The 19,069-nt window shown below is 45.0% G+C and overlaps 1 long non-coding RNA gene across 1 annotated transcript; it reads right to left on the reverse strand.

Moving 5' to 3' along the window:
• Positions 1–1,837: 1,837 nt before the first annotated feature.
• Positions 1,838–14,094, reverse strand: LOC115548334 (uncharacterized). The gene is made up of 4 exons (XR_003977576.1): positions 13,609–14,094; positions 13,420–13,483; positions 11,586–11,732; positions 1,838–2,163 (listed from the first exon to the last, which is right to left on the reverse strand). It is a non-coding gene; the product is annotated as an uncharacterized LOC115548334 (long non-coding RNA).
• Between the last annotated feature and the right edge of the window lie 4,975 nt (positions 14,095–19,069).

Below are 19,069 nucleotides of genomic sequence, written 5' to 3' on the forward strand. Positions count from 1 at the left end.
TGGATACAAGCGGTTTTGGCTTGTGAAAGGACCAGGAGTCTTGCTCATCATGCAACCACCAGATTCATCTTGCCATTTGCCGCAACATACCTGTCAGAGACTGCTTTCAGCGCTCTGGTCACCATCAAAACAAAGGCACGCAACAGGCTTGATGTGCACAGGTGACTTTCGTTTGGCTGTTACCAAAGTCACACCAGACATCCCATCACTGGCTCAGGAAATACAGTCTCAGAGCTCTCATTACAAGACAGGTTGCCTGGACTCTCAAGGTGTGTGTGTGTGTGTATATGAAAGTGAAATTAAAAGGAGATAGAAAAATATGCTCCTAAAAGTGTAAGTTCTCAAGTTTATTGAAATAGTGCCAAATCATAACAAGTTCTGAAGTTTATAATATTTTAAACAGGTTTCGTCATTGTTCCATGCCGCCATGTTTCTTGTTCCATGTTCTTTTTTATGTTAGCAGTGAATATATTGAAATAAAAAGAAGATACATTCCCTTAGTGTTTTGTAAGTTCCTTTAGTTTTTTTTGTAATTGGGGGGGGGGGGTCGCCAAAGTTTACAAGAGTAAAAATGTGGGTCCCTCAAGAAAAAGGTTGGGAACCACTGGATTAGCGGACTTAATGAGACGTGATGCTGAACTGCATGTACCGATGCCATTACGTCCAAATGCCCCAGCAGCAGCACGGGAGAGGAGAGCTCATCTGTCAGAGGAGCTGCATCGTATATAGTGAGGTAAGCAAACTAATGACATCTCCGCTCTATTGTTTAGCTACATTGTACAACTATTACCATGCATTCATAACCTTGTGAGCCAGAGAAAGTGAGCCCAAAACATCGGAAAGTATAGTATGTCATTGAGACATTTTTTATTCGACATGTCCAAATGTTCGTAGGCGTAAATGAAAAAAAAAATACAAAACGAAAAATGAAAAGTTGCAAAGATTTGAAGGAAAAAATAATTATTTTCTCCCTCCTCTGTAAGGCCTTTTACGCCTGCCTCGGCGGGATTCGACAAATGAGGGTCCGGGAGTGGTGATGCTGGATGTGCTCCTGGTGGAGCGGGTTGACGGAGATGGAATGGGGGGAGGAAGGGGCACAACAGGGGGAGGAGGTGGGTCGTTTGTGGGCCATGCACGTTTCCTTAGCTGTCGCAATCCGGTCCAAACTTGAGGCGATGCGCCCGAGAGGCCGCAGCAACATCGCCACCCGGTCCAGACGAGTGTTGGTGTCTCGCCGCATCCCGGCCAGCTCCCGCTCCAGCATGTCGAACCCCGTTTGCTGGAGCTGCAGGAACGGGTGGTCCTGCGGTCTCATGCTGCTGGCGCTGCTGCCACGGCGTCTTGATTGAGTGCGCCGCGCGGCTCCCTCAGCTGCCCCGTGCGCGCTGGTCCCGAGGCCAGGGTCTTCTTCCTGAGAAGCTACGTGACATTGTTTTTATTTATTTTATGGCTGTGTTACATTTATTAAATGTCAAAAATGATTAAAAAAAGAAAATTCACGAGACATCTCTATTTATGTGAACTTTATTTCTGTACCTTGGGGTTGGACAGCTGGTGCATTGAGGAGACGAGCTACAGATCGCCAGCGCTTACATTGATAAAGCACTAAAATGGCCACAGATCAAGTCGGATGACGGAAAAGCATTAAATGCATATGCTATGTTCTTGGTTGGGTGTTGCAACACTATGGAAGACATAGACTATCTGGAAGAGATAGGCGTGTTGACGTTGGCGTGTTGAAGCTTACAACGTCAAAGAGCGAGGCGGCAGAAGAGCAATGTTCGTTGATTTGGTGAAATACATAGACCGCCAAGCTAAAATAATGATGGATCCCCTCTTCGGTAATCTACCAGACAGCCGACCAACCCCGGTTGGGAAGGTTGAACAAAAGGAAAGACATCCTTTTAGGAGAGAAGTCCGTGGAAGCAGCTTCGCTACCAACGTTTTCACAGAAGATAAAAGGCCTCAAGGAACATATGTGATGCCAGCTAATTCAGGCAAGACCAGGATCACATTTGAGAAGCCGTGTTTGTACTTCCAGGAGTCTCACACTCTAGCTTCATGCAACAAAATAAAAGATCAGCCTCACAAAGAACTTGTGGAGTTCCTGAAGTCAAATGGCATGTGTTTTGGCTGCTTTACTCCTGGCCATCTCAGCAAGTTCTGCAAAAGAAGGATCGAATGCAAAGACTGCGTTAAAGCATCCAGACACTTTTACACATAGTGAAAAGAGAAGGTTCTGTCTTAGCTGAGAGGAAAGACGGTGCTCACGGAAATGAAGTTTCATGTGCTCAAGTTTCTGTCCTGTAGTCTAGGGCTGAACGATTTCAGGAAAAGATCTAATAGCGATTTTTCTGGCAGATATTGCGATTTCGATTTTCTTCATGATTTTCTTCAAATCAAGCTTCAGTGCAATATTCACAATGTACAGTAATATTTACAAACATGATATCATACAATTAAAACATTACATGCCATTACTCTAATGCAAGAATGAGAACTAAAGTTAAGAATTGATTTCATATGTATTTATTAAGAAACATGCATGTGAACTCAAGTCCTTGACCAACGGCAGTTGTTACAACTGAAGAACTAAAAGAGCCATCTTTGATTGTCTTAACTCAAAGTAGAGCTTAACAAAATTGCAAAAGAAACCTTACAGTAAATGAAATTGAAAAGTATTGGTAATAAAATAAACTCTTGCTAAAATAAAATGACCCTACCTGTTCCCTTCTGGAAAATATGTCAGACATAATAGGCGGGCTATGGCTCAACAACACATATATTCTGTAAACAATATCGCATTAAACATAGCAAAAATAGCAAATCTTTTTTGAACAAATGCTGACACCACAAGTCAGGGTGATGTGCAGAACAAATAAAATCTCAAAAGGAATAAATCAACAATAACACTGGCTTCCCTGACATCTCTACATCACTCTTTACAGATTTTTTGTCAAGAAAACCAGCATGTCAACCTTTGATGGTTTTAGACATGAGTGCTGACATGTGACAACATTGCCACTAGCACTAAACAATCTCTCTGATGGCGAACTGGTAGCTGGTATGCATAGGAATTTACGAGCCAGTTTGCTCAGCTGTGGAAAGCTAACATTGTGCATTCTCCACCAGGGCTGTGGATCTTCCTCTCCGTTAATAGTAGGAGTCATCAGGTAGTTGTCCACTTCAGCATTGATGGCATCTTCCAACTGCGTAGTGGAAGAAGAAGGAGGGACAGCCTTGCTCTTGAAGAAGCTGCCCAATGACCGCTTTCCCTTCCCTGTGGTGCATGGCTATGCCTCTGCTGCACCCTGGGGCATGTGATCTGTGGTGCTGACACAAGCCCTCTTTTCCTGAAAAACACAGATAAGAGCTGTCAAGTTACCTTTCGTTCCATTTCAATCTTCAGCCTTTCTTTGATGTCTCTGACATTCTCTGCACTTACGTAGTCAGTCTTGAATCTAGGATCAAGGAAAATAGGTAATGTCCAGTAGCTCCTGTGTGGCTGGGTCGCTCTATTTGTCTTCAATGTAGCCAAGAGCTCTTGTTTTGATTTCCTTGGTAAGATTTGTGTCTTCATCACTTTCAGTCAGGGTTTATGTTCTCAGGAGATGGAGCACTGGCTTCAGGTATGACTCACTTACATAGGCTTCACCGGACAGGGCATCTGTAAACTCCTGTAGAGGACCAAGGGCGTTGTTTATCGATTCGAGGACATCCGTGTCCTGCCAAGTGGGGACCAGGTGACGTGTCTTCTTGTCTTCAGACAGAACCTGAGACAACGCCTTGCTCTGCTCCAACACCCTACCAATCATTTTTTGCCTTGAGCCCCATCTTGTTGGACTCTCTGTTATCAGTGAGTGCTCTGGTAAATTTATTTCGTGCTGTGCCTGTTTCAGTGCTGTCTCCTTTTTCTAGCTGTGAGAGAAGACACCATCTGTTTTCAAAGTCCTGTTGCCCGTTTAACTCTTGTGTCATCTTTATCAGCATTTTCTGGACAAAAAAAGAGAACATAACGTCAAATAAGAATTATATGCTGAAAATGTAAGGGTAATGGTAAACTTTGCAAGGCAGATTTTCTAGCAGGATTACAATGTAAATCCAAGAAAGCCATATTACAGACAACAGTAAGGAAATCAAGCACATAACACAGTATTCATTATCTACCATTGATGATAAATAATCTGTTATATTAATTATTCAAACTAGGTATTTGTAATGTCTTCAAAAAAAACTATGCAGACTACACTGAAGACAATACACACACAAATTAAATCCGTATGAATGACTGAATTAAGAAAAACACTCAAACACACAAACGCACACAAACACACACTCACAAACTTACACAAACACACACTCGGACACTTACCAATTGCAAGATGCAGCCTGTGTCCAAAACATTGAAGTCTGGTCCATTGATAAGTTTCATAGCTTTGATGAGGTTTGCTGCATCGTCGGCTGTGATGCACGTCTGGTCCTCTTCTTTCAGACCCCAGTTTGACAGACACTCCCTCAATCCCAGCGCAATATTTTCTCCGATGTGGTCAGTGGGAAAGTATGCTGTCTGCAGGCAGCTACTTTTCAACTCAAAGTTGTCATTTATGAAATGGCTAAGATACGTTCTGGTCGTTCTGCTTGACCACATATCAGTAGTTGTGGCATAATACTCCACATCCCTTAGCTCTGTTTCCACTTTTTCTTTACACCACATACAGCTGTGGGATGGCAAACTGACTGAAGTAGGTGCGGGAGGGGATCGTGTATCTTCTGTCCAGCTTGCGGAGGAGATTTTTAAATCCGTCTTTGGTGACCGTGTTAATGGACAGTCGTTATCTCCCGGTGTCTTCGGCTGCTCTTATCATACGGCGTTAAACTGGCAAAAGACGCTGTAATTGTAGTCTTTTGGCTACTATGGGCCTGCGTATCCTTTCCGCTAGACTTTTCACCTGACTTTTTTGTCATGCACTCGCGTGCAAATGCCTTTGGTGATTTTTCAAGTGCCGGTACAAATTGGTTGTGTTTCTGCTGGATGTTGCAATTTTAGCGCGACAGGTTTTGCACAGTACATGTTTCTGGTGCACGTCGGCAGCCTCAAACCCGAAATACTCCCAAATGACCGACGTGCTATTTTTCCTCGGGATTAAATCCCCTAACTGTACGTCCACACCAGGAGCGACCATAGCGTCAAAGACGCTTTGGTCGCTCACAAAGTTTCGCTGCAAATTTTTCTGTTCGCTTTGGTCGCTCAAGTCGCTCATGACGTACAATTCAATTATGCAGACGCATTTAAAGGAGCCGTATGCGTTTAGTAGGCCCTACAGACAGCCATATCAAATAGTGAACTCTCCCATACACCTTGGCCATATTGCCGAGACGGTTTTGCTTGTTCGATAAAGTGCTTCGACAACAAGTAGGACAGTGATTCCCCCCAATATACAAAAAATCCTAAAATGTAGGCTAATTACAACCGAGAACAAAAAACCCTGCGTGCTGTAGTAGTTAAAATATGTTTCACTGATCTGGATCTGCAAATCATGATCTGCACTCATTCGTCGCATTCAAAACAAATAGACATTAGCGCACATGGCTAATTTGCATAGGCCTACGTGCACAGGACTGGTTGGCTCCGCAAGGCAAATAATGGAACATATCTATCTATCTAGGCCTTTCTGTCTATCTATAGATCAACGCGTGTCTAGTTTTAATGTGTATTGTGTGTATGTCCAGTCAGACTTGTTCTGTGTGGTCTTGTAGGCTACTGTCCTGTGTGGGACGAACCACCTAAATGGATTCCCGACGATTTGTGTCGTTTGGTATTAATAAAGACTTGACTATCTATCTATCTAGACTATTTAATTAAAAATTATTCACCTCAGGCTCCGTGAATAGTGGGGAATAGAGGGATAAATGCAAGGGATATATCTCTTGTCTTTTATCCATCTGTTCCCCACTATTCACGGAGCCTGAGGTGTGAGCCTCGTCTTGTCGATTAGTTTGTTTATGTGACGATTTCAAAAACTTTTTTGGTATTGTTTAAAGCATGCTACACGCGATTGGTTGGTTAGATTGGTGGCATGTAGAGCAAATTATAATGATTCCCGCTTAAATACGAACGTTCTAGATGTAGCCTATAAATACTCCCGCTTATCATCACTTGATATCCAAACCACTATGGCGTTACGATCTCTGAACTGAAAAAGGGTGGGTTCGTACAACACCGGGTGCCCAGCCGCGATTAATACTTCAGCCGACATTTTGTTCAGTGAGTGAATAAAGGTAGGTAGGAACCAAAGTGCCTGCCGATGTTCCCTGGGATCCACGCAAGCGAAGAGCGTCTACATTCCGATTGGCTGTCAGTGTTTGGTCGCTGAAGCGAATAATAGTAATTTGCATAAAGTTAAAAAGTTTTCAACTTCTTTTTGACGCTCTGGTCGCTCAACTTTGGCCGCTGGTAGCGTTGGTCGCTTTGGTCGCTTTGGTCGCTCTTGCCCATAGAAAGTGAATGACTTCCGGCGATTTGGTCGCTCAATTCGCTTCTGGTGTGGACGGACAGTAACTCAGCTTCTGGTCAAGCTGAAGCCATTTCAGAAATGAAGGAGCAAGTGGAGCAGGTTATACTGATTCATTGGTTAGCATCACTGCCCAATAGCAGCATGCTGCTTCTGATTGGTTGGAAAGAGGGTAGGGAGATTGCAAGAAAAAAAAAACGCGGCTTAGGCGATTTTTTTTTGGCTTTCAGCCAATCCAATTAGAGCTGTCCCAAACGATTATTTTTCAAACGGTTATTCTAGCGATTTTTTTTTCGATTAGTCGACTAATCTAACGATTTTTTTTTCAGTTACAGATTATTTCACATTACTTCATCACTTTTCACACAATATGGATATCAAAACATTTGTTGTTAGAATATTAACATTTATTAAACATTTCTTTAACATGCCACTTTTTTGTGCAATCACATTGTGCAAACACTGCACTTAAATTGTGCAAACTGCAAAATAGTGCATTTTGATGCCATATGTACTATCTAACAAATGAACAAAATAAGTCAATCAGGAGGATTAAACCAAATATAAAAATACTGTTCTACTCCTTCCTCCCTCTCTCATCGTGCAAAGTGAAAAATATTGCACTGCCACCTCAGAGACCCAACTTCGAAAAGGATTTATGTAATTTAAATTGTCAACTTGTAGTGTGTGTTTACTACTTAGAACTTGTTGATAGATCGTGGAATTTCGACCGTCAACAGCTAGACTAGAACTACATAACATGACAAAAGTTCTCTTACTACTTAGAACTGGTTGCTAGATTGTGGAATTTCGACAGTCAACAGCCAACAGCTAGACTAGAACTACATAACATGACAAAAGTTCTCTTTTCACCAGAGTATAAAATACGAACCCGACAAAGTCTATTCATAATATTGTAATGACCACGGAAGAGGCAGTGAATGAAGTGATTAGACAGCTTATTAGATACCTAATAAACCGTTGGAACACGGAAGACCGGTCACCATAGCAACGCTGGTAAACAAACCCTCGGAGCTCGGCTTTTGGCCGAGTTTTATACCACCAGCCTCTGTGCTCCCGCTACTGCTTGCCGCCGCCATTGTTATGAATTTAAACGATTGGCGACTAGCGTTCTGGTGCATATTTACCGCCACGACTGGAGTGAGAGCGGGGGGGGGGGAGGTGACGCGTCAACGCAAATTATTCATGTCGACGAATTTTTGAAGTCGATTACGTCGACTACGTCGACTAATTGTCCCAGCTCTAAATCCAATATTCAACAGTGGCCATATCTCAGTGAAGTACATTTGCCAGGATTGGTAGCAGATGTAGGCCTACTTATTGGAGCAAACTGTCCGAAGGCTATGGAGCCATGGCGCATTATTAACAGTCAACATGGAGGACCTTATGCCGTTAAGACTGCAATTGGATTGGTAGTGAATGGGCCCATGAGAAAGGAACTGGAGGACACAGAACAAACCGCCTCAATGTTCAGTGAACAGGATCTCATTGATTGAAGTTGAGAAGCTACTTCTCCAACAGTATAATACTGATTTCCAAGAGCGCAACTACGACGACGAGGAAGAGTTGTCGCAAGAAGATAAACAGTTCATGCAGTCCGTTGTGTGGCGGAGCAGCGCATAGCCAGTTTGCACAGAAATCTCAAGAATCCTGAATTCTTTGAAGAGGACCGCTGAGGACCACAGAGCCACTGCCACTCCAGAAGCCGTTCAAACAATTCTGCAGAACTTTTACGTGGATGATTGTTTAAAGAGCGTAGCTACAGAAGAAGACGCTGCGACATTGGCAAGTGATCTCCACACCTTGTGTGCCACTGGAGGTTTTAATCTAACGAAGTGGATGAGCAACAGCCGGAAGGTGTTAATGTCCATCGCAGAAGTACACAGAGCTAGTGAAGCAAAAGACTTGGATCTAAGCCATGACGCACTACCAGTCGAGAGGACTCTCGGCATACAGTGGGATACAGACATGGATGCTTTCACTTTCAGCATGAAGCTGCAAGACAAGCCGATGACGAGGAGATGCATTTTATCCGTCGTCAACTCTGTCTACGACCCCCTCGGTTTCTTGGCGCCAGTCGTCCTGCTATCCAAACTTCTGCTAAAAGGGCTTTGTAAGGTGCAGCATGGTTGGGATGAGAGCCTTGGCAAAAAACATGCTGAAGATTGGCAAAAATGGAAAGAAGATGTTACTCACCTTACTGACTTCCACGTGAGCAGACTTCGGATGCACTGCCGTGGCGCAGTCACATCATTTCTCGGATGCCTCAGAGTACGCATACGGCACTGTGTCTTATCTGCTGCTAGAGAACAAGCAAGGCGGGAAACATTGCTTGTTTTTAAAGAAAGGAGTTCTCGAGAACAGTAAATCAAACTGAAAAGGACCCCGAAAAGCGAAGATCAAAGTTAGAAAAACACATGGAGAAATACAGAACAACAAAAGAAAAGAGAGCACTTACCTTAGAGGACTTGGTCGCTGTAGAGTCCATATTAATCCAGTTCAGTCAAAGACAACAGTACCAAGAGGATATTAAAGCTCTGCAAAAGGGAAAAGTCAGTCGAAACAGTCAGCTGCTCAAGCTGGATCAGATTCTGCAAGATGGCACATTGAGAGTTGGCGGAAGACTCAACAAGTTGGCCATGCCAGAGAATGTCAAGCACCCAGCGGTACTCTCTAAGCTCTGTAGAGTCGCCACATTGATCTTGAGAGACATACACCAAAGAACAGGACACTGCGGACGCAGTTATGTCATGGCACCTTTAAGAAGCAAGTACTGGATCCCGCAAGCCAATTCTGCTATCCGAAAAATAATCAACAAGTGTGCAGTGTGTCGCAGGATCAATGGAATAGTCGGGGAGCAAAAGATGGCAAACCTGCCTGAAGACCGCATCCTGTCAGACAAACCTCCCTTTACGAACACCGGTGTGTTCGATGTTAAGTGGGGCCGGAGTACAGTCAAGAGATATGGCGTACTGTTCACTTGCCTTACCCTTAGAGCCGTGCACATCGAAGTTGCAGATAGCCTTGATACAGATTCCTGCATTAACTTGATTCTGCATTCTCTGCCTAGAATAGGTCAAGTTACTATCATGCGCTCTGACAAAGGCACAAACGTCGTTGGCGCTGAAAGGGAGATGAGGGAAGCAATTCAACTCTTTGATCATGACAAAATCGAAAGAGTCTTGCAACCAAAGGGAATACAGTGGATATTCAGCAGCCCGGCAGCTTCCCACCAGGGTGGGGTTTGGGAAAGACAGATTCGAACAGTGTGAAGAATCCTCAATTCTTGGTTGAAAGAACAAACTGTGAATGATGATTGTCTTCAGACAGTTCTGTGCGAGGTTGAGAGCATCATCAACGGCAGGCCTCTCACAAATATCTCGGACGACGTGAATGACCTCGAGCCTCTGACCCCCAACCATTAAACCATTAAACCATGTTGAAGTCGCAACCCACCATGCCTCCATGTATTCTTCACAAGAAAACACTGGAAGCAAGTCCAATATATAGCAGACTTGTTCTGGACCAGATGGACCCGTGAGTACATCCCACTACTCCAGGAGCGGCAGAAGTGGTCGAGACCGCGAAGAAACCTTTCTACTGGAGATGTTGTGTTGTTAGTGGACAGTTCTTCACCTCGAAACTCCTGGCTCATGGGGAGAGTGGTTGAAACCTTACCGGACTCCAGCGGAGCGGTTTCGAAGAGTGAGGTAAAGACCAAGACCAGTATCTTGGAAAGGCCTGTTAACAAACTGTGTTTGTTAGAAGAAGCAGCGTCAGGAGAGAACATTTAAAAAAGGGAAGAATCACAAGAAACCAGTTTGAGTTGGGCATTGTTTTATTTTGGCGCTTAATGTTTGTAATTGCTTAGTCCACCTGCCTAACCAATTAGGGGCCGGGTAATGTAAGAGCCAATATGCCGATAATTGATTTATAATAAATATTTAGTTTAAAATGATTAAAAAATGCTAATAGTAATTTTATGTTAATTAATAATGTGTAAAACTGTTAAAATGCATAATTTAGTGAGGTATAAATGGTACATATGTTCTCTATGTTTTGGGATTTTTACGTAATGACGCCACTGTACAGTTATAACGGTAACGGCGGTAACGTAATTCAGTTTGGAGTCTGACATTGATGGAAGCTACACAGTTTTTGACCGTGCGTAAGACCGTAGTTGATATCATTGAAGACGTGTATTTTGTTTGAAGACTTTCAAGTAAAAATTTTAAAACGAAGGAATGTTGTCTTGTCTTTTCGTTAGCTGACTCCAACAAGTGGTACAGAGGACGAGTAGGAATGAGACGGAGGACCACTATAACCTGAATAATCAAGTGAACAGTTAACTATCAGGAACCATATTGCACGTGCGAGGCCTAATTAGATATTGTATTTTAAATGCAACAGTCCTTTTGTGGAGACTACGCTCAGATCAGCTGGAACTGAAGAACAGAAAGAGGAAGGAGGAAAACGGGATATAAAAACAAAGAATTAGTGAGAGCCCTGTGCTTGATGGCCCGCTGCCAGCGTCTTGACGTCTGGACATTGTGAGGTAAATTTCAACCGGAGAGTGCCAGAGCTTACCAGGTCTTGGCGGTTGCGGTATTTTGACAGCATGTGCAGAGCTTGGCTGAAGCCCTGCTCTACAAGATAGGACGTGGGGAAAGCGAGGAGCAAAAGGTGGAATCTCTCCCAAAACTGTGGGAAACGCTAGCCATGGTTGGGCCACAACGCTCCGCAACCCGAGGATGCCATTGCCTCGGCGTCATTTTTGGAGGTCAATGAGGCTCTGTGGATAGCCTCCTCACTGCTGGCCGCATCTTGTTGGAGCGGCTCCATCAACCTATCGGGGACGGGTAACTTGTCCAGATCTCTGAAACTGACCTCGATATCTGCCTTGACTGCCTTCAAGTGGTCTGTAAACCAGCAGATGGCCATCAGTCAGTTCATCTAACATCTGAATGCAAGTTATTTTATTGGTGTGTAGCCTAGGCTATTTTGTGAAAAGAATGATGACAATGGTAGCCTAACAATTAATTATTAGCCTACCTTGGTCAACTGTGGAAAGTTATTGAACTGACGCCTGCTCAAATTTCATTCATCTTCCCAAAGAAGTCCGAAAGAGAGAAGACGTCGTAGCGGCAGGACCATAGTTGGGCGAGTGTTAGGCGTTATTCACTGCCTATACTGCCACTTCTGGAAGAGAAAAGAGTGTACATTTAGAAGAATGTAAAAACAATTAAAGTTGGTGAATGTGAGGCGTTCTTCACTCCTTATTCTGACACTTCCTGAAGAGAAAATAGTATACATTTTGAAGAATGTAAACTTTTACGAATTGTTAAAAAAATAAGTTTGTGAATGGAAACAATTGAGGGATTACAATTGTTTCCATGCACAAACAATTGTAGGGATTTCCCTGAACTCATAAATAGTCCCCAGCGCTGGTTGACCCCTGGACTTCTGTGGACGGGTGATAGGGGGATAGATTACATTTTTCTATTTTTATGCTATATAAAGAATAAGTTAAACCCCTCTACTAGACTGACAACAGAACGGGTTTGGCCTCCTTTTTTCAACTAAATGGATGCTACTTTTATCAAGGGAGAGATGGGGGAGTGCGTAAGAGATGGGGGACAGAGCAAGGGATGGGGAAGAGAGCAAGAGAGATTGTGGGTGAGGGATCAGACGAGGTGTGAAAGGGTGGAAGGAAGAGCGGGGGAGAGAGAATAAGAGAAATGTTTCCCAAAGTGAAGGTTGCAGCCTTGCTAGAACACTTCCTTGCTAGACGCGTCCTATGGAGATGCGGCTAGAGTGCTGGCCGTGGAAGTGCTTCCGCTTTTTAATATTGCTCCAGTGTTAAATATTTTAATTGTTGAAATTGTTATTGGTGACAGTCGTTTTTTCAATCCATGCAAAATAAATCATTACGTTGCAAAAACATTGAAAGAAATCGCACAGGTTGATTTTTGGCAGTTACGCGATTAATCTATAAAAGGCAATACGGCATAAAATATTTCTGAAAACGTTCAAATAACTTCACTTGGGTAAAGAAATGTGTATTGCTTTCTATAGGCAATTTTTAAATACCCGTGTGAATGCAAAGGGTTGTGGGTATTTTGGCTCGGTGAGGATCGATCGATGCATCCATGAAAAATCTCGGAATTCTCAAAAATAAAGGACGCAAAAAGGGCGCGAAGTCTCAACATTGGAACAGTGCTTGTCGGCGTTCTATGACGTAGCGTCCTTAAAAGGGCAGTCGTTGAGAATGCTTCCTTTCTTCACATTGGGAAACAAGTGTGAAAAGGAGGAAAGGTAGAGAGAGGTGGGGAAAGTGAGGGGGGGGGGGGGCTTCGAAAGAGCGGGAAAGAGAATAACAGATGCAAACGCAAACCAGAAATACACGCATGCACACACACATGCTTTGTTTAAAAACTTTCTGAAGCTTCAGGCTAATTCTTAAAAATATAGATGGTCCCACACGAAGCTCATTAAATGTCTTTTCTTTGTTGTGAGAAATAGTCCTATGATTTGCCTAAATATCTGAATAACACCCAAAGGACAAATATCAATGCCATAATTTAGGTCTGTGTATGCAATTTTTAGGTAGTGGCCATCCCCAAATTGCAACAGAAAACAGGAAATCACATCCACCTAATAAGAAATGTTGATAAATGTAGCAACTTGTAAAACTGTGTAGTTCATGCTCTAAGTTACCAGAAGAATATGGGACCTCCTCGCACTAAAGATTGTTGGAGCAACTTACCGTCCAAAAACAGCCCTGCCCCTCATTTGATATTTCTTAATTAACAATCAAACGCAACAAACCTGGTTAAATTATCAGTGTAACATCATTGTTCAAATACTTAACCAGAGCAGGATTTACCTCGTAGTCAGCACTAGGTGGCAGTAGAATATCACGGTTCTGCATGGACCAGTCAACACACATCCTTTAAAAAAATCGAGAGATAGATTGCCACACTTCCCTTATAGCCAACACACCAAATACCATTTATGGATGCATGCCATAGATTATCCATCATTTGAATTGTATATTGTATCAGTAGATACTAACATGGGGCTGTAGTCCCATGTCTCTGGTCAAATGGAATCAGACACTCTGAAAAGGCCTTGAATGTGAACTTTAATAGGATCTGGTTGGATGACTGGCCCCTCCTTCCTGACTGGTTCATAGCCACCAGCCTTTGGCCTCATGTGAGGGGACTGAGACCAGAGGAAGTGTTTCAGACAGACCGCCTGTTGGGCTGCATCGTGGCAACTCCGGGTCCACTCCTCGCCTGTCCTCTCCCCTCCTATCATAGATTCCTCCTAACTCTGGAGGTTGTCGGGTAGGGTTGGGACCCCAGCTGTCACCCGTCCAAAGGCCTTGTGATCTCCTCCTCCAGTGGAAGCCCCGCGGACCGGTCTGCTGCAGGTTCTGAATGATGGTGTCTCCTGCTTAGAAGTCCAAGATATCTGGAGAAAGTCTAGTGAGAGTGTAACGTACGCGTTTGGCTGAACCCAAGTGCACAGGCTGGCGACGAGCGTGGAACAGAGTCAATAGTTTATTTCGTAGACAGGCGAGTAGTCAGACAAGCAGGGATCAGGAACCAACGGGGTAGTCAGACAGGCGGGGATCAGGAACCGGCAGGGGAGTCAGACAGGCGAGGATCAGGAACCAGAAGGAGAGTCAGACAGGCAGGGATCAGGAACCGGCAGGAGAGTCAGACAGGCAGGGATCAGGAACCAACGGGGTAGTCAGACAGGCGGGGATCAGGAACCGGCAGGGGAGTCAGACAGGCGAGGATCAGGAACCAGAAGGAGAGTCAGACAGGCAGGGATCAGGAACCGGGGGAATAGTCAGACAGGCAGGGATCAGAGAGCAGACAGGAGCGGTGGTAGGTCAGGAGTAGAATCGCGGGAAAGCACTGTGAAACACAAGAGACAATCTGGCAGGGAATGTTTGGGAGGAGAGGACTGATATAGGGGAAACACAGGTGAAGGTGGTTGGGTTAATTGGGAGTGATCAGGGTGGCAGGCAGGTGAATGAGAAAACCAGAGGCGGATCATGACAGAGAGACTGTCGATGAAGATACCACGCAGGCAGAGTTGTGTTATGGAAAGCTGCTTTTTTTGCCCAGTTTATTTCACTTGTGTTTAAATGTAGGCCGGCTGCAGTATTGTTGTGGTTTGAATGTACATGTGTAAACTAATGCACTGTCCAGTTAAATAAGCGTTTCAAATTTAATGGGTTTACTGCAATATAGCTACGCAAAGTGACAGCATTAAATTCATGTGAAAGGAGTGCCTGAAGGGTTTGACTTAGAAGGCTCCGTGTGACTGAGTTGAGTTGAGATTATGCATCTGCGTGGGGCTAAGAATCGCCGCAGAGTAACTCAATAAAAAATAAATAAAAAAAAGTTGACTTGGTCATCGATGGTCGTCATTGTCATCCGTCGTTGTGGTTCTGATGAGCGTCTTAGCGAACTCAGGCAAACATTACAATTGTCGCATTTGCATTCAGTCAAATCAGACTATTATTAGTCCACCATCCTGTTTTCATGTTTCAACCTTTGTCTGTTAAGAAAGACTCATTTAGCTTATTTTTGGATGAATGACTTTTCTTATCATATAGTATTTATAGCTTAATGAATAAATAAATAATAAGCAATACTAAGTCTTGATTATCATCTGTCCTGCAAATAGCAAAGCTTTTGATGTAACTGCAATATACAATCTGTTGTGAAGTGGCTTCGGCGACGACTTCCTGCAAAAAGTTCAATGGGTCAAACCCACATGCATCTGAAAACTGGAGTATGAGGCCTTACCTGTGCCTGAAAGACGAGAACGCTTGGGTGAAGTCACACTTACCCGTGACTAAGTTGTTATGCAATAAGACAATTCCTACTCTGTACCAAAAGCTTTGCAGCGACGAAGACAGCTGGTGCCTGATGCTCTTAGAAATCAGATTTAAACCTAACGTATCTGTATAAACCATTATTATTATTATACTCTTTTTTTTTCAAGCCTAGTTTGTGGCATGTGCCACAGATGTAATGACTTCGACATCAGGATGAGCGGAGGATGAACGTTACTGTTTTGCATACAGAAGGATGCGTCAGCTAGACAATCGACACCTGGCTCATTGCAGCGGTCAGTTCGGCAGAAGCATGTTCTTTTGATCTAGCATTGGCCAAAAATCCCAGTATCATCTGGGTATACTCGAGGAAGATCATTAATATATACTGTATACTTAATTGAAATTTGTCCTAATATAGACCCCTGAGGAACCCCTGACGTACAATAAGCAAATGAGGAACACTGTTTCCTCTTATTTAAGTAGGAAGTTAACCATAGCTATCAACTGGGTCAAATGTCTTCGTAAAATCTGAAAATAAGGCTCAGACAACACCACATTTATCAAGAAACTGTTGATTTGTTTGAAAGAAGTCGATACCCTCTTCTGTCGAATGATGCTTTCGGAAACTCCAGTGCATTGGGTGTAGAGTAAATGTACCTTTATTTAAATAAGAGACTAGTTGATCATAAACAACATTTTCTGCAATTTTAGAAGCTGTTGGGCTGTTACTAAGGGGTCTATTCATAAGGTTCACGTGACGTCACTGTAGCTTTGCGCCGCCATCTTGACGACCGATTCCACCCACTGACCCACTGATTTCAGTGGTAACTCAGCACCAACAACAACACCTACGACAACAATCTGTCACGACACAGAACGGGAATCAATAGCAGATCAAAAGGGTTTATTCCATACAGTCCAGCGGGCAAATCAGATTCCAGGTACAGGCAGGGTTCGACATGCTGCACGAGTAAGTCCGCTGTCTCCTTGGCAGAGGGTAACTTGGGTAAGGGGACCAAGTGCACAGATTTGGAAAAGCGATCAACGACAGTGAGGATTGTAGTGTTACCGTGAGAAGGTGGCAAACCAGTGTCAAAGTCCAGGGCAATGTGGGACCAGGGTCTCCTGGGTACTGGTAGGGGTTGTAGAAAGCCAGCAGGTGGAAGGTTTGATGGTTTATTCTGGGCACATACAGAACAGGCTTCCACAAACTCACGCACACTCCGCTCCATAGCAGGCCACCAGAAGCGTTGCTTGATTAACGCAGTGGTACGTCTGACACCCGGATGACAGGCCAGCTTGGATGAGTGACCCCATTGCAGGACCTGGGAGCGGAAGGATTGTGGTACGAAAAGACAGTTAGGAGGGCAAGTGCTGGGGCCGGACTCACCAGACAGGGCTGTGCGGACAATGGTCTCAATATCCCATCTAGCAGCTCCTATGAGGCACTGTGGGGACAGGACGGTGCTAGGTGCAGGAGCAGGATCCGAATCTGGGAACTGACGAGACAGGGCATCCGGTTTACCATTCTTGGAGCCTGGTCGGAAGGACAGACAAAAGTCAAAACGGGTGAAAAACAGAGACCAACGAGATTGCCTGGGATTTAAGCGTTTAGCCGAACGTAGATACTCCAGATTCTTATGATCCGTCCAAACTAAAAATGGCTCCTTAGCTCCCTCCAGCCAATGACGCCACTCCTCTAGGGCCAATTTTACTGCCAACAGCTCTCTGTCGCCAATGTCATAATTGCGCTCAGTGGGAGTGAGTTTGTGGGAGTAGAATGCACAGGGGTGGACCTTCTGATCTGCCCCAGACTTCTGAGAAAGAATAGCCCCCACCCCAACATCTGAGGCATCCACCTCAACGATAAACTGACGGTCAGGGTCGGGTTGGCTCAAGATCGGGGCCGATGTGAAACGACTCTTCAGGTCGTTGAACGCCGCTTCGGCAGCTGGTGACCAAGTGAACTTCACCCTGGAGGAGGTTAGAGCGGTTAGGGGAGCAGCCAGAGAACCGTAGTTGCGGATGAATCGCCGGTAGAAGTTAGCAAATCCCAGGAATCTTTGTAGTTCCCGCCTAGATGTTGGACGTTCCCAGTCGGTGACTGCTTTTACCTTCGGGCCATCCATCTGGACCCCTCCAGCTGTGATGACATACCCCAGGAAGGAAACAGTCTCTTTGTGAAATTCACATTTCTCCGCTTTAACGAACAGTTGGTTCTCCAAAAGGCGCTGCAGGACACTACGGACATGTTGGGAGTGCTGGGAAACCGACGGAGAAAAAATCAAAATGTCATCTATGTAAACAAAAACAAACTTGTTAAGCATATCCCTCAGGACATCATTAATCATACCCTGGAACACAGCTGGGCAGTTGGTGAGACCAAAAGGCATGACTAAATACTCATAGTGACCTGAAGGAGTATTAAATGCAGTCTTCCATTCATCCCCCTCCCTTACTCGGACCAGATGGTAAGCACTGCGGAGATCCAACTTGGTGAAAATCTTGGCCCCCCGCAACAACTCAAAAGCTGAGGACATCAAAGGCAGAGGGTAGCGGTTCTTCACAGTGATGTTGTTTAGGCCCCTATAGTCTATACAAGGACGCAGGGTGCCGTCCTTCTTCCCTACGAAGAAAAACCCGGCACCAGCAGGCGAGGAAGAGGGGCGGATAATACCAGCAGCTAGTGATTCACAGATGTATTTGTTCATAGCTGCGGTTTCGGGAGAAGACAAGGAATAGAGACGGCCCCTAGGAGGTGACGTACTAGGTAGAAGCTCGATGGCCAGGTCATAGGGTCGGTGCGGTGGCAGGGAGGTTGCACGGGCTTTACTGAACACAGCCTTGAGATCCAGGTACTCAGGTGGTTCTTCAGACAGATCCATGGAATCATCTGTGGCTGGTGAGACTGCAGGCGGGGGGGTAAGGGCACTCTTAAGGCAGTTATTCAGACAGAATGTGCCCCAGCCTAGGATGGTGTTATTAGCCCAATCAATGTGTGGATTGTGCTTTACCAGCCAGGGCCGGCCGAGGACGATGGGAGCAGTTGGTGAGTCTAACATATGGAACACTAGGTCCTCTTGATGATTGCCAGAAATGAGTAGACTCACCGGGGGCGTGACATGGGTTATCTGGGAGAACCTTGCTCCGGTTAGTGCTCTTGCCTCCAGAGGGGACTTCAGCTGGGCTGGGACGAGGTGTAGCTCAGAGACCAGGGAGGTGTCCATGAAATTGCCATCCGCTCCCGAGTCAATAAGTGCAGACACCCAGTGGGAATGAGCTCCTGTAATGAGCGTGGCAGGGACAAGGGTACGGGTGGTAGCAGAGGGATGAAGAGGAGTGGCGCTCACCAGTAATCCCCCTTCTACGGGTGAGCGTTGCCTTTTGCCGGGCATTGGGCGGAGTAATGACCCGGTTTACCACAATACATGCACGAATTGGTGTCCCTTCTTCTCTGTCTCTCGGCTGGGGACAGATGGGTACGGTCCACTTGCATGGGCTCTGGTAGGCTGGGGTAAGCTGGCGCAGGCAGGAACGGGAGAGGGGCCTCCGAGGCGGGTGACCTCGGAGGAGGGCGGAACTCTCGCTCCCCGGCGCGCTGCTTCAGGCGTTTGTCCACTCGGATGGCAAGCTCAACGAGGTCATCAAAGGTGGAAGGCAGCTCACGGGTGGCGAC

This window comes from Gadus morhua, chromosome 8 (genome assembly GCF_902167405.1).
Source record: "Gadus morhua chromosome 8, gadMor3.0, whole genome shotgun sequence".
Taxonomy (NCBI): Eukaryota; Metazoa; Chordata; class Actinopteri; order Gadiformes; family Gadidae; genus Gadus; species Gadus morhua.